We start from the raw sequence: 13,644 nt of genomic DNA on the forward strand, positions 1-13,644 counted from the left end.
TCATTCCCCGGGAAAGGGGCATTCTGTGATTTTCCATCCACCAAATCCAGCTGCTGCTCAGGGACAGGGCCCTGCCTTCTCTTATCTCTTCAGCTTTTTCCCTCAAGCCTTGGATGCTTTTAAATGCCAATCCATCCCTGGCAACTGTGAGTTCCCAAGGCCTGTTTCACGCAGGGCTTGGACGTGTTAGAACCGAACTGTTCAGGAAGAGGAGAGAAGAGAAAGCAGCTTGGAGCTAGGCCTCAGGGGCAGCTGGGCAGAGGGAGGCTGCGCCTGGTGCCAGGCCTGCCTGCCCCCGGAGAGGCTAAGGAGCCCAAGGCAGTAGAAATCGGCTCTGAGGATGTAGGGAGGGAGTAGAAGCTGGATCACCTGGCCAGCAAGGGGTCTTTGGGTCTGAGCACGGCTGTGCAAGGGAGGCCTTGGATGAGGCTGAAGTTTGAGACCGGGCTGCCGCCTTGCACATCTGGGGCCCATTAAAGCCCCTCGCTGCTGGAGGCTGGATCTCAGCTGGGGCCATGAGTCTTCAGCGTCCCTGTCCAGGCTGGGTGGCCTCCTGGCCTCCACCAAGCAGGACCCCCTGGCCCAGACTGCTTATCAAAGTTAGTGGCAAGGGGGAAGGGCTCCTGGGGGTCTGAAGATGGGGAGAGGATGGACAAAGTCAGAAAGCCACCATCCAGTCCAGCTCTTTCCTGAAGCCCTCTCAAGAATGTGGTTCCAGTTCCCTCAAGACGCCCAGAGACTCAGGAAGAAGGAGCATGTTATACAACATTAAGTGAGAAAAGCAGGACATCCAATGGCATCCACAGCAGTGACGGCATACTTAAACAAGCCCCACGGACGCGGCAAAGAAGTCAAACATAACCGGTTGCTTTCAGACTGGAAGCACGGGTGAATTGTTTTTCTTTTAACATCATATTTTCCAGAAGTCTCTAATAAACCTGTCCTCCTTTTATAGTGAGAAAAAAAGCCACTAAAACCACCAAGTGCCTTACAAAACATATAGCATGACTCTATATTTTATATTTACTTACCATATATTGTTCATCTATGTCTAGAGCAAAAATGTGGACAGTGGTTATGTCCTAAGGGTGGAATTAAAGGAGATTTGTTTCCCTGTATTTTTAGGTTTTTCTAAAATGGACATGTTATTAATTTGATAATTTCATCAAAAACAAAACGCTTAGGACTGGGAAGTTCTTTTTGATATCCAGCCTGAGTCTCTCCTGCTACAGCCGAAGCCCCTTCTCACTCTCCTCGCGCGTGTGCCCTGGGGGAGGCCAAAGGGCAGCTGCTGACAGGCACCGAGCCTCCCATCCAAGACCCCAAGCTCAGCATTAAATGTAGCTGTCTGCCCAGTCCAGGCAGGAGGGGACAGAGGTCAGCTGAGTCGGTGCCTCTGAAGAGACCGGGGAAAGAAGGCGGCGCTCGAGGGACCGGTAGGGAAGTCGAGGCACAAGAGGAGGGCGCGTGGGGCAGCGCTGCTCGGCAGCAGGGCCGACGGGCGCAGGCTGCAGGAAGGCGGCCGCGCCCTCGGGCCGGGGGGCGGCTGCGGGAGGGGCACCCCCGGGCCTCGCCCCGGCCCCCAGCCCCTCGCCCAGGCCCGGGGGCACAGGAGGGCCCGGCAGCGCGCGCATCCCCCGGCCGCCGGAGCCCCACCCACCGCCCGGCTTCCGGGAAGGGCGGGCTCGGCGAGGGGCGGGGCCTCGGCGGCCGCGGAGCGTGCCGGGACGGCGCTGCCATGGCGACGGGCGCGGCCCCGGCCCCCGCGCGGCCCCGGCCGGGCCGTCTGGTCGGCCGCGGAGGGCCCCGCGCGGCCAAGGGGTGGGCGCCGCGGGCGGCAGGAAGCGCGGGCGCCTGCCCTCTCGCCGCCCCCTCTCGGGTCACGGGGAGGAGGAAGTGAGCCCGGAGGCGATCACCGAGCTGCCCGCGCGTCTGGCCGGACAGCTCCCACCGCAGCCTCTCCCGGAGGCCGGGGCGGGCCGGCCGTGCCCCGCGAGCATCCAGACCCGAGCCTCCCAAAGGCGGCCCCTCGGCTCCCCACGAAGGCGCCGTCTTCCCGGCCCTGTCCCTTCCGCAGCCCGCGCGCTCCGCCCCCCGTGCGGGGCCTGAGAGCCAGCCCCTGCCCGCTGCGCCAGGCTGCTCCTGGGCGTGCGGGCCCGCTGCCCCTCGGCAGGGCTCGTCACAGCCCCCAAGCGCCCGCACCTCTGCAGCCGTCCCTGCCCGCCCAGGACACCCAGCTGGGCTGGCCGCTCCCCGGGAGACCCTGAGCCCCTGATACCGAGTCCTCCGAGCAGCGGCGGGGAACAGGAATATGGGAGTCATACTGGCCGGGCCAGGCCAGTCGGGCCAGATGCCTGTCTCCCCGAGACCTACACACGAGTGACTGCCCTGGCTTGGTGGGCAAACAAGCCCAGATCTGTTGAGGGAAGTGGCAAGCTGGGAGTCCGCCAGGCTGTGACTCCAGGCGCCTGTCCACACAGTGGCACTCCCTGCTCCCTGGCCACCCAGCCTGGGCTGGCCCAGCCGCCTATCTCTGGCCCAGAGCGATGCGCTGGCCTCTCGTCTGCTGCTCCCCTTCCCCCTGCCCCAGGCTTGCTTCCCTTCCGAGACAGCGATCTGCAGCCACACAAAGCCCTGTTTGTTTGCTCTCTCTCCGGCTCCCCCCCCCTCCCCAATCCATCCCATGTCTTTCTCTGCTACCTGCCGGCCTGGCTTCCTCTCCAAGCTGCTTCCCGCCCCGTGAAGGGAAGGAGGGGGTCGCCATTCCAACAGGGCCTGCCTCACGGGGACCCTATGGTTCCTCAAATCCACCTCCCCAGTGCTCCAGCACCTGGCTGAGGCAGCCTGACCCACAATGGCTTTGCAGCCCCCTCCTGCCTCAGAATGTAGGGTGCCAGCTGGGTGGAGCAGGAGAGAAGCCCGCAGCCAGGGGCTGGGGCAGGGGGAGGGGAGCCAGAGAGACCCAGCCAACCGCCCCTCTCTTTTTGTGAGCAAGCCTTGTTTCGTTTCTCCCTCAGGAAGGCTGCCCCCCACCTCCCAGCTGCCCACCGGCAGCCAGGAGATAAGGAGATGAATGGAGCCAGGAGGGCTGAGCTGAAGGAGCGGAGGGATGCCCAGTTTCATGGCCCTCCCACCCCTCACTCTTTCTGGGCCTTCCCAGGTATCCTAGGCTCTGGAATGAGGGCTTACAGGCTGCACTGGGGGCCTCACTTGGGAGGTGCCCTCGCAGGGCCCGCCCTGGGCAGGCACCTGGAAGATCCCTTGCATGGCAGACACCCTCTGCAGTATCTTAGGAAGCCCTATCAGCCTGAGCTGAAACAGGACTTTCACAGGCAAAGAAAAATAAACACCACATTCCATGCCACCTTCTCTACCTGCAGGGTGGGGGCTGCCCTCTCTCCTCGTTCAAATAAAGAAACCCAACACTGATACTGCACAGAGATATCACAATCTCTCCAGCTTCCCTCTGCCCACTCTTTTATTGGGCCCTGCCACACTGGGTGGCCCAGGGCAGGTCCTAACCTCCCGGGCCTCCCTCTTCCCCTTCCTGTCCCCTTCCATGCACAGTTTAACCCTTACAGCAACTCAAGGATACAGGCAGGATTCTGCCCACTTGACAGATGACAGGAGGCTCCAAGAGAGACAGCCATGGACACAAACTGCCCTGTCAGAATTCAAGCTCACTTCTGTCTGACTCCAAGCCCTAAAAACTTCCTACTAGGTTGCAGTATTATTTCACAGTCAGTGACTATCTGCCAAATGGATGGGTGACCGCCACGAGGAGATGAGTGAGGAGCAGGCAGGCTCTAGTTTTGGAGCCCAGTCAATGTGGTCTCCAATCTAAGCTCTGCCACTTGATTGCTGTGTGACCTCAAGCAAGTCACTTAACCTCTCTGAGCTTCTGTTTCCTTGATAATCTGTATAAGGGAGTTAATAAGGCTTAAAGAGGACTGCCCAATGCCAAGAACAATAGCAGGCACTCATTAAATGATGGCTTTTCTCCACGTTCCCTTTCAACATCCAAAGAGACAGGCTCACTTATTAAAGGAACCAGGTCTCTCCCAGTCCAGCTTTCACCCCTCTGGCCATGCTGCCAGGCATCCCCCAAGTCACCATCTCTGGCCCTCTGGACGCTCAAGCTGAGGCCAAGCGCCACCAAGTAGAGCTCACTAGGCTCCTGTCCTGTGGGAGACCAGGGCCTCTCGGTTTAACTAGCTAGGGCCGGGGCCCCAGGGGACAATGTCACCCTAAGGGAGCAAAGCCAGCTCCATCCACATCCTGCTGGACTCAAGAAGTGAGAGTCACTCAGTTAAGTCTGATTTGGCAAAACGTCTGTTTTTCGTGCTATTTCGGGCCACAGTGGGGATTTTCTGTGCTTGTCTCAAAGGTACCCTAAACCGGATTCCTTCCCACCTCCCCCACCCCTATCTGTGTTTGAAATGAAAATATTGTTCTTCCTCTTCTCTCTCTCTCTCTTTCTTCCTGCTTCTCTTTCCCACCTATCAGAGGGATGCAAATAAAAGCAGGGCAGAGGCTGGGCCCCCGCGAGGGCAGCACTCCCTCCCACCCGCCAGGCTTCTGCAGGTCCCCGCAGCCCAGTCCCCCAGGGCAGGGCACCCTAGGAGTTGCAGTTCCCTCAATCCAGGCAAAGGGGAGGCTTCTCTGGGCCTTTATCTCCTCCCCACCTCCGGAAACCCGACAGGGGGCACGTCCCCAGACACATGCCTTTTGATGTTCTGCCTCTGAGCCACGGCTGGGGCTGTGCCCTCTGCCTGGAATGGCCTCCCCAAGGCCTCCCCGGTGGAACGGACAGCCTCTTCCTGCGCTCTGCACTTTGCCTTAGCTCACAACACAAGTATAATTAAACCCACATCTGTGCAATTCTTTCTTTCACATCTGCTCACCTACTAGACTGTGAGCCTCGACGGGGCAGGGCAGGGTCCGCTTGGCCACTACTGTTTCCAGAGCAGTTTCTTAAGCCCTGCAGCACTGTTGACATTTGGGGCCAGATAATTTGTGGTGGGTGCTGTCCTCTGCATCGCAGGCTGTTTAACAGCATCCCTAGCCTCTACCCACTAGATGTCAGCACCTTTCCAGTTGAGACAACCAAAAAGGTCTCCCAACTTGACCCAATGTCCCCTGAGGAACAAAATCGCCCCCAACTGAGAACCACTGCTCTAAGGCCTGGCAGAATGCGGCCTCCCCCCGCCAAATGAATGAATGTATGACTCTTTCTCCTTCTCCTCGGAATAGAACAGGTGATTTTTATTTTACCTCTTATCATAATCATGTACAAATTTCATTTTCCCCACCAGACCAAAAGCAGGCCCATGTGAGCTCAGCTATGTGTCAATGCTGATCACCCCTATTTGCTGAAGGAGTAACTATCAAACCATCAGAGAGCAATGGACTAAAATCCAGTTCTGGTTCCCTCTTCCCGATCCTGCCCTGGATTACTGTGTGACTTTGCTACAGTAGCTAAACTTCTCTGGGCCTCAGTGTCTCTCCAGTCATTGTAACAATGCTTTGTCCTATTGGGCTAGTGGAAGATTGACAAGTTCACATCTCTAAGGAACTGTAGCCCCCAAGAAGAAATCTTTCAAATGCTTTTAAATTTACATTTACGTTTTCTGAGAATTATTATTATTATTAGTAACAGGCAACATTTATTAATCACTTTGCTATGTGCCAAGTACAGCGAAGTGCTTTAGAGGCAGCATCTCAGTTAATCCTTTTAAAAAAACAAAACTATAAAGTAGGTACTATTCTTCTCATTATTTGATAAATGAGGAAATAGAGGCTCAGAGAGCTGGAGGGATCTGTCTAAGGACACCCAGGCACAGCTGGCGGCCTCTGGCAATCAGAAAACACTTTCAGCTTCAATATTTGACCTGAAATTCTTTTTTAAAGTCTGAAGCCTGCCTGGTGCCAGACCGTTCCGGGTGAACAAGGCCCTCACAGGGCCTCCCCACCATCAGGCCTCAGCTACCGAGCTCCCCTGCAGAGAACCAACTCCAGGTCACCAGGGAACAATCAGCAAGGCCAGGAGGTGACAAGTGCCCATTCAAGAAGTGGGCCCGCCTGGGCGGGCGCTGGAAGGCCATCACTCCCTTGCGGGGTGTCATCGCTCTGGAGAAAGCCCGGGCTGGAACTGACCTCCCCCAGCACCAGGCTGGTCCACGAGGCTCCTCAGGGCAGGCAGAAAACTGAGGAGGAAGAGGAAGAGCCATTCTCTAGCACTTTCTGTGCACCAGGGACTGCTTCAAGTATTTTATCTGCATGAGTTCACTAATTCCCAACAGCTCTAGGACATGGGTGCTGTGGTTTCCCTACTTTACAGATGAGGAAACTGAGTAAAAGGAACAAGTGACCTGCCCAGGTTAGGAAGTGGCAGAGCCAGATGCGAACCCGGGCAGCTGAACTCCCCAATCCATGTGCTGACCCGCTACTCTGCATTAGAAACACATCGTGTCTACAGCTGTGTTCCCAGCACCCTGGTGTGCAACAGGTACTCAGCACGTGATTCACGAATGAATGAACGAACAAATGAGGGAGTTTTTGGTTATACTGCCACATTCACTGCCAGTGAAGTCGCAAGCTGCTGGATGTTTTCTCCGGGTCCCCCACAGCACCCGGGCAAAGCATCTTTGGAAGCAGAGACTGGCCAGAAAACCCTAACTCTCACTTGCCCCACCGTGTAACAAAGACCCACTCGATCCACCTGCCTCACCCTGACTGGAAAACAAACAGGCACCAATGTCTTGTTTCAGCCAGTGTTCTCCCAGGGAAGGTCAGAGGCAACCTCGCGGGAACAGGAGGGAAGACCAACAGCGATCTCTTCTGCACGCAAAGTCCGTTAGCAGTAAGAGTAACAGCCGTGCCTGCCAAGTGCGATGCACCAGCAACCCCGAGGATCCCGTGATCATGCCCATTTGAAAGGTGGGCATATGGAGCCTCAGAGGGGACAGCTGGTACCTGGATTTGAACCCAGGCTGACCTAACCCCAAAGCCTGTGTTTATGAGCCCAAGCTCAGGGCCTCCATGCTTTCCAGATCACAAAACACACCAACACTGTCGTCGCATTGAACGCTTGCAGCAATTACCGCAATTACTGCTGCTGTTTTTGACAGGAAAGGAAACTGGTGCTCAGCGAGGGAAGTGAGGCGCCTGAAGCAGCAGTTGGAACCCAGACCTTGGCCTGATTCTGAATCCAGGGCTGCGCCCACTCCCCACCACACTGCCGTATAGACAGGTGCCGCCTCTGAGAAGGGGACTCGAGGAAACGGGCCTGCGCGTCCTCCCTCCAGACCCCCACCTGGGGCGTGTGGTCACTCTGAGCGAGCCCCCAGCTCTGTCCTGTAAGCCCTCTCCACTGGGTTCCCTACTTTCTCAGCCTAAGTAGTCAACCCTCCCCCAATTCACGGCTGAGACGGAGGCGGGTGGAGAGGGGCGATGCCCTCACTCCTTCCTGTGGCTCCCCAGGCCCCGCCCCTCGGCCCCTCAGCTCCCTGTTCCCCTCACACAGGACTCACTGCTGCCCCTTCTCCCCTGAGCCTGATCACTTGGTGTGGACACTGGATGGACGTTCACTGTGCACCTGGCCCCTCGACTTGGAGGGCCCGGAAGCCCAGACCTCCGCGCGCCCATCTCTGGGCCCAGTGTGAGCACGTGGCCAAGGGGAGCAAACCACGTGGGCGTGCCTGCCCAGAGAGGGACCAGCTGAACGAGGCTCCAGGGTCACGGGGACGTGCACTCCTGGGGGTTTCCTTCCTGATTCGAGGCATGCTCTTCAGCACCAAGACATCTCCCTCCCTCTCTCCCATGGCTCTGATGCTCTCCTCTCCCACCCTTCGACCCTGCCTGTCCTCCACCACACACACACCACTCACACAGATTCCAGAGCCAAGAGAGCAAAAGCTCCTTTGCCAGCCAGCCCCAGTCTGCACCTCCAGCACCTGGCACCCCCTCCCCGCCCCCTCCCTGGTGTCACATTCCAGGCTCGGGTCCCCAGTGACCCACCAGGCACAGGGCGCAGCTAGGCCTCAAACCGTCTCTTCAATCCCCCGGGAAACAGGATCAGCCAGTTTCTCCTCAGCCCCTCGGGGAGCAGCCTGGGGGCTGGGCCCTCCTCTGGCCTCACTCATCTCCTCACAAGTCTGACAGAACAGAATCCCCTGACCAGCACCCCAAGAATCCATGCAGATTCCACAGGGGCCCAGAGAAACCACGTCTGGGCCCTCAGCCGCCCCACCTCACCTGGCCCTCCTGCCAGGAAGCGTTCCTGAGCGTGTCCTGTCCCAGGCCTCGCCCTGGCAGCCGGGGCTGGCGAGAGGAGGGGTGCGCTTTCGGGCCTGGAAGCTCCAGCCCCGGGGAGGACAGACGCTGACAGAATTACCGATAATTCCGTGACAACCGCTGTGCCACGGGTATAGACAAAGGCAGATGACTCATCCTGCCTCGGAGGTCAGAGGAGGAGGAGACAGGACGTCTGTTTTGGTCTTGGGAGGCAGGGAGGAAAGAGAAGGGCATCCCAGGTGGAAGGAACCGTTCAGGCAGAACGCACGTGGCTGAACCCTGGGAAGGAGGGCTCTGCTGTGCCAGGGGCAGATGGGACTGAATAGGGTAGAGCAGGCGGAAGACTCCAGAAAGGGTCCCTGCAGCAAGGGAAGGACTCTGGACCAGCCCCTTTATCCAGAGGGCAGCAGGAGCCCCCCGAGGTATCTGCTGTGGTTGAGAAAGCTTACTCTGCAGTACGGCCCACGCTGGGAGGGGGCAGGATGGAGGCAAGGAGGCCAGAGAGGGGCCCAGGCAACAGCCCGGCCTCTTCCGCCACCATTCTTTCTGAGCCGGTTCCTCCGCCTTGGCCACGGTACACAGGCCACGTCCACTCCAGCCTTCAAAGACTTGCTGGTGTGTTCCCTCTGCCAGGAACGCCCCTCTCACCTACCTGTGCTTGAAGCACCTGCTCCAAGCCCCCCCCTCCATGAAGCCCCCGCCTCCACAAAGGCCCCCACCGTGGCCAAGTACGGGCATACTCGTCCCTGAATCCTAATGCTCAGGGTGTCCATCCCACCCATCTTGGAAGTGAATCATGCACCATCTCCCTCTGCTCTTCTTCACGTGGGCAAGTCTCGCCAAAGACGCTCCATCCGCTCTCCCCCCATCAGCCCGCAACACTCACACGGCACTTTCACAGGAGGACCTGCTTCCTGCCAAGACCCAGCACATGGGCCCACTGTCCCCTCGAGTGTCATCTGGGTAGCAGTCACTCACTGGGCTGTGACCTTCTTGGAGGCAGGTGCCTCAAGCACAGGACTCTGAAAATGGTGGGTCCTTGGAAAACACCGGTTCCCTTGGGGCCAGTGAGCCCAGATGCCTCTCCAAAAGAAACGCGGCCATGTCCACGGCTGCATGCACACGCCTCCACCTCGTCCCTGCCTGCAGGCCACACCCCGAGGGGGAAAGACAGCCACAGGCGGCTATGAAAGCAACAAGGTGCAAACACAGGCTGCCACGGAAATAGAATAGTAATAATAATGATGATAGCGGCAGCTGGCATTTATTAGGACAAGCGCTGTTCTAAATTTTATGTTTATACGGATGAACTCCTTAAATCTTCACTCCAGTCCTGTGAGGCCCGTATGCTACCATCCCTATTGTACACACAGGGACTCTGAGCACAGAGAGAGACGACACTCATTCAGCACGTGGCGGAGCCAGAAGTCAACCCGGAGCCTTGCCCTGAAGCACCTCACCAAGACACATGGAAAGGAAAAAGAAGTTGGGTAAGAGCCTGAGGTGTGTTCTCTTCTGAGGGAAAAGAACACATGTTCATATGTCTGACACATGGGCACACACACGAGTAAGGACGTGCTCTGTTAGCCTGTCACCTGGGGTCCCCTGTGGGGATGGTGGCGCAGAGGGCACTTTTCCTTTTCCTCTATACAGCTCTGGGTTATTTGCATTTTCCACCATGGGAATGAATCCATGTGTTACATGTGTGATTAAAAAAGAGAGAACTTACGTTAGGGCCTCAGCTAATGTTTGTTGAATGAATAGAAGCCAGATTCATTTGCTAGGCTTGTTTCTACAAACTCTGGGTAGGACCCATTAGTGGACTGTGAAATCAATTTAGTGGGTCGCAATCAGCAACTTTTTTTAAAAAAATAATCAAATAGACCAGAACAGAAAGTATCAGGTCAGCAGACGTAATAGAGGCAAGAGTTATTTCACTGAACTTTTTTTTTGTTTCAGTTATACATAGTAGATGTGAAGGGAATTACGACCTAAAATGCATTTCTTACTCTGGGTCCTGGGCAAGAGTTTGAAAGCCGGTGGCCCAGACTTGGGAGTCGAAAGAGGAATAAGACAGGGGCCCTGCCTACAAGAGCCCCTTGGTCCACAGGGAAGGAAAGACAGTTGTAGAGTGGGTGAGCGCCCTCTGTTTAGGAAGCCAGAGGCCCCTGGCTTCGGGAAAGGTCCCATTTTGCCCACCCCATAGCTGGCTTCTGGGGCCTGGGTCACCCCTGGATACACTCTCCTTCTCTCCAAGGCTTTTGCCTGTAGGAGCCTTTGCTAGCACTTTGGGGTTGAGCCTCTGGGAGACCAGAATGTGTGTGTCCACTCCTCCGTGTCACCCAAAAGGCTGCCTCTCCTCGCTCCTAAGGACCCCTCCTGGATGTTCCCGGGGCCACACGCCCAGCTGTTGTCAGGGGGGACGGTGGTAAACTAGAAGATCCCTTTCCAGCTTCCAGACCCCGAGGGCCACGTCCCAGGGAAGCTTCTGGAAACGCAGCTGTGTGGTCAGTCGGAAGGGGTCTCCACTCAGCCTACAGCAAGGGCTGCCCCCGTCCAGGGTAAGCCTGACCTAGGCGGAGCCAGGTCTGCACGGAGGATGGAGCCGGGGAGAGAGGCAGAGGCCCAGCCTGGGGCTCCCAAGGCGCTGGCGCCTGGACATCAGAGCTCGCCTAACCCACCCCGCCTCCCCTTCCCAGGGCAGCAGACAACTAAAAAAAGATAAAGTAAAAAGAAGTAATTCCCCTGCTCTGACGTCAGCGCGAGGTCTTAGCAGCCGAGCCGCGGCATGAAACTGGATTGCAACCAGATGTAATGCCCTTGAAGGCTCAACACACCGCTGCGTTGGAAGAAAAATAAGTGTGGGGGGGGGGGCACCTCGGGTGGGAGGGAACCGTGCGGTCCGGCGGGGGTCCTTGAATCGGAGCCTGCTGAAGCCAGGGGGAAGGCGCGGCGGGGGAGTGGAGCGCAGGGGCAGCTCGGGCCGGGGTCCGCCATTCAGCGCGGCGCCCCTCCCCCAGCCCCCCAATAGCGCATTGTTACGCTCGGTTTTGTCCATTCCGAGCCGAAGCCCGGGGGCTCCCCGCGAGCGAGGGCTCCCGAGCGGAGGCCAAGGCTCGGCGTGGATTCGAGGGCCACCGAGAGCCCCAGGAAGGGAAACCGCTCGCTGGGAAAACGGGCGCCCCAGGAAGCTGCGGCCTCGGCTGCCTCGGGCCTGCCTGCCGTTTCGCTTCCCCTCCGCCCCTCCTCGGCGGCCCCCAGCGCGACCGAGGCCCCAAATGTCACTCCCGCGTCCTGCTGCCCCCTCGTCCCCGCCGCGCTTGGCGACGCCGCTGTGCGCGCGGCCCCCAAGTCCTTCTCCCGGGTCCCCTGTCCCCAAGGCGCGGGGGCCATGAACCTGGCCGGCGCGCCGCCGTCCGGGGACACGGGGCTCGCGTGTCCGGTGCCCCGACCGTGACGTCACCCCACGAAGGGCCCGCGCGCCCGGGGCCTGGCCGCGTCAGAGCTCCCGGGACTCTGGGGCCGCTTCCTGCCCGGCCGTGGGGCCTGCGCACAGGCTCGGGCGCCGCTGCCCGCGTGGGGTCACCGCGGGGAGCCCCGCGCGCCCCACTGGCCCACGCACGGCCCTCGCCGCCCCCTGCGGCCCCGGCTCCCACGCGGGGGCCCCCACCAGGCCCCAGTCCCGCCCGGGGAAGTCAACTCCCCGCCCCCGCTCCGGACGCGCGCACAAAGCTCCCCTCCCGCCCCCGGCGCCCTGTGAATGCCCCCAGGTCCCCACCCCACGTTCAGCAAACACTCCGCACCTCGGCGCACGCAGAGCCCCCAGCCACACGCGGCCTCGCTTCTCTCCTCGCGCCCCCACGCCGCCGCGAGCCGACCCCAGCCGGCCGTCCGAATCTTCCCGAAGACCCCCATCCGCGGCGCACGGCGCCCCCACCCTGCAGCTCCCCAGACGGCCAGCCGGTGACCCCGCGCACCCCCCACACCACACAAAGCAATGACCCCGGGGACCCCCACCTCCCGGCCCAACGCGCGCTCGGCCCCGCACCCGCCTCCATTCCTCCCCATGCCTCGGCCGCCGCCGCCCCCGCCCCGGGGCAGCGCCCCCTGCGCCCCCGCGCCCTGGCGCGCGGTGCTCACCTCGGCGCCCGCGCTCACTCGGGGGCCCTGGGTCCGGCGCTGCGACTTCGCGGCCCGGAGGCCCGGGCGGCCATGGGGGTCAGGGCGCGGCGGCCCGGCCGGCCCGCGGCCAGGCAGGAAGGAGGGTGGGCCGCGGCGCCCCCTCCTCGCGCCGGCGCTCGGGCCGCGGGCAGGGCGGCCTGCTCGGCTCGCCTCTCGCCCTGGCCGCCGCCTCGCTCTCCAGTCGCCTCTCGGAGCCCAGCCGCGGGCGGGGGCGGCGCCCGGGGGCGCGGGGAGCGGGCGGCGCGGGGAGCGGGCCCTGGCGGCGCAGCCGGCCGGGCCTGCCTGGTGTCGGCGGTGCCGCGGGGAAATGCGATCCCCTCCGCACAGGAAGAGCGGGCGCCGCGCGGGGGGAGCAGGGGAGCGAGAGCGGGAGGAAAAAGTTCCCGGGCGGCCTGGCTGCGCCCGCTCGCGGCCCCGGGCGCCAGGTGGGTCGTGCGCGCCCCAACACCTCCCCCTGGCGGCCCGCGCGCCCCACTGCGCGTCCCCCACCCCCGCCTTGGGGGGAGGGGGCTTTGCTGTGGGATCCGGGTGGAGCCCCCGAGGGCTTTCACACCCCACCCCGGGCCTGGGGCCGCCGTGGGACCCGCTCGGGTGTGGGCTAGAGCCGCGGGCGGAGGATGTGGACCCACGTTCTGCCTTCAGGTGCTTCCAGTCTCCGGCCTGGTCCCTAGGCCGGGCTCCCACCCTCACCCCGCGACGAGCCCTCCCCTGACCTCCTGCTTACAGTTTGGGAAACAATTTCGATCTCTAAGCTCAATAGGCCCAACATAAATGTTTTCATTTACTGGGTAGCTGGCATCTTGCTGGGTGCTGGGGAATCAACAGACGAGCGATACCTCCTGTCATGGAGCAGGCGTCCTGATGGGGATGGGACAGACAACAAAGAGATGCTTACATACATAAAGGAGATAATCTTAGAAAATCATAAATTCTAGGAAGATTAGCAGGTGAAGTGACGGATAGGGGCTACTTAGCTGGGTGTGAGAGAAGGAGGACTATCTGAGTAGAGAACTGAAGAGTAGGAAGGAATCTGCCATGGGTAGAGCCAGGGGAAGAACATTCCTGGCAGAGGGAAGAGCAAGTGCAAAGGCCCTGAGGCAGGAGAGAGCTTGGTGTGTAACAAGCCAGGGGCAAGTAGGGGGCATGCTGAAGGCAGAGCCATATGGA

General features: G+C 60.1%; 1 protein-coding gene across 1 annotated transcript in view; it reads right to left on the minus strand.

Annotated features, from left to right (window-relative positions):
* RAI1 (retinoic acid induced 1) overlaps positions 1-12,902 on the minus strand; it is a 118,614-nt gene extending 105,712 nt beyond the window's left edge. The window contains exon 1 of the mRNA XM_070563653.1: positions 12,436-12,902. The gene's annotated coding sequence lies outside the window, so the exon portion shown is untranslated. The remainder of the gene's footprint in view (positions 1-12,435) is intronic.
* Positions 12,903-13,644: the final 742 nt, after the last annotated feature.

The sequence above is a fragment of the Equus przewalskii genome, chromosome 10 (assembly GCF_037783145.1).
Source record: "Equus przewalskii isolate Varuska chromosome 10, EquPr2, whole genome shotgun sequence".
NCBI lineage: Eukaryota > Metazoa > Chordata > Mammalia > Perissodactyla > Equidae > Equus > Equus przewalskii.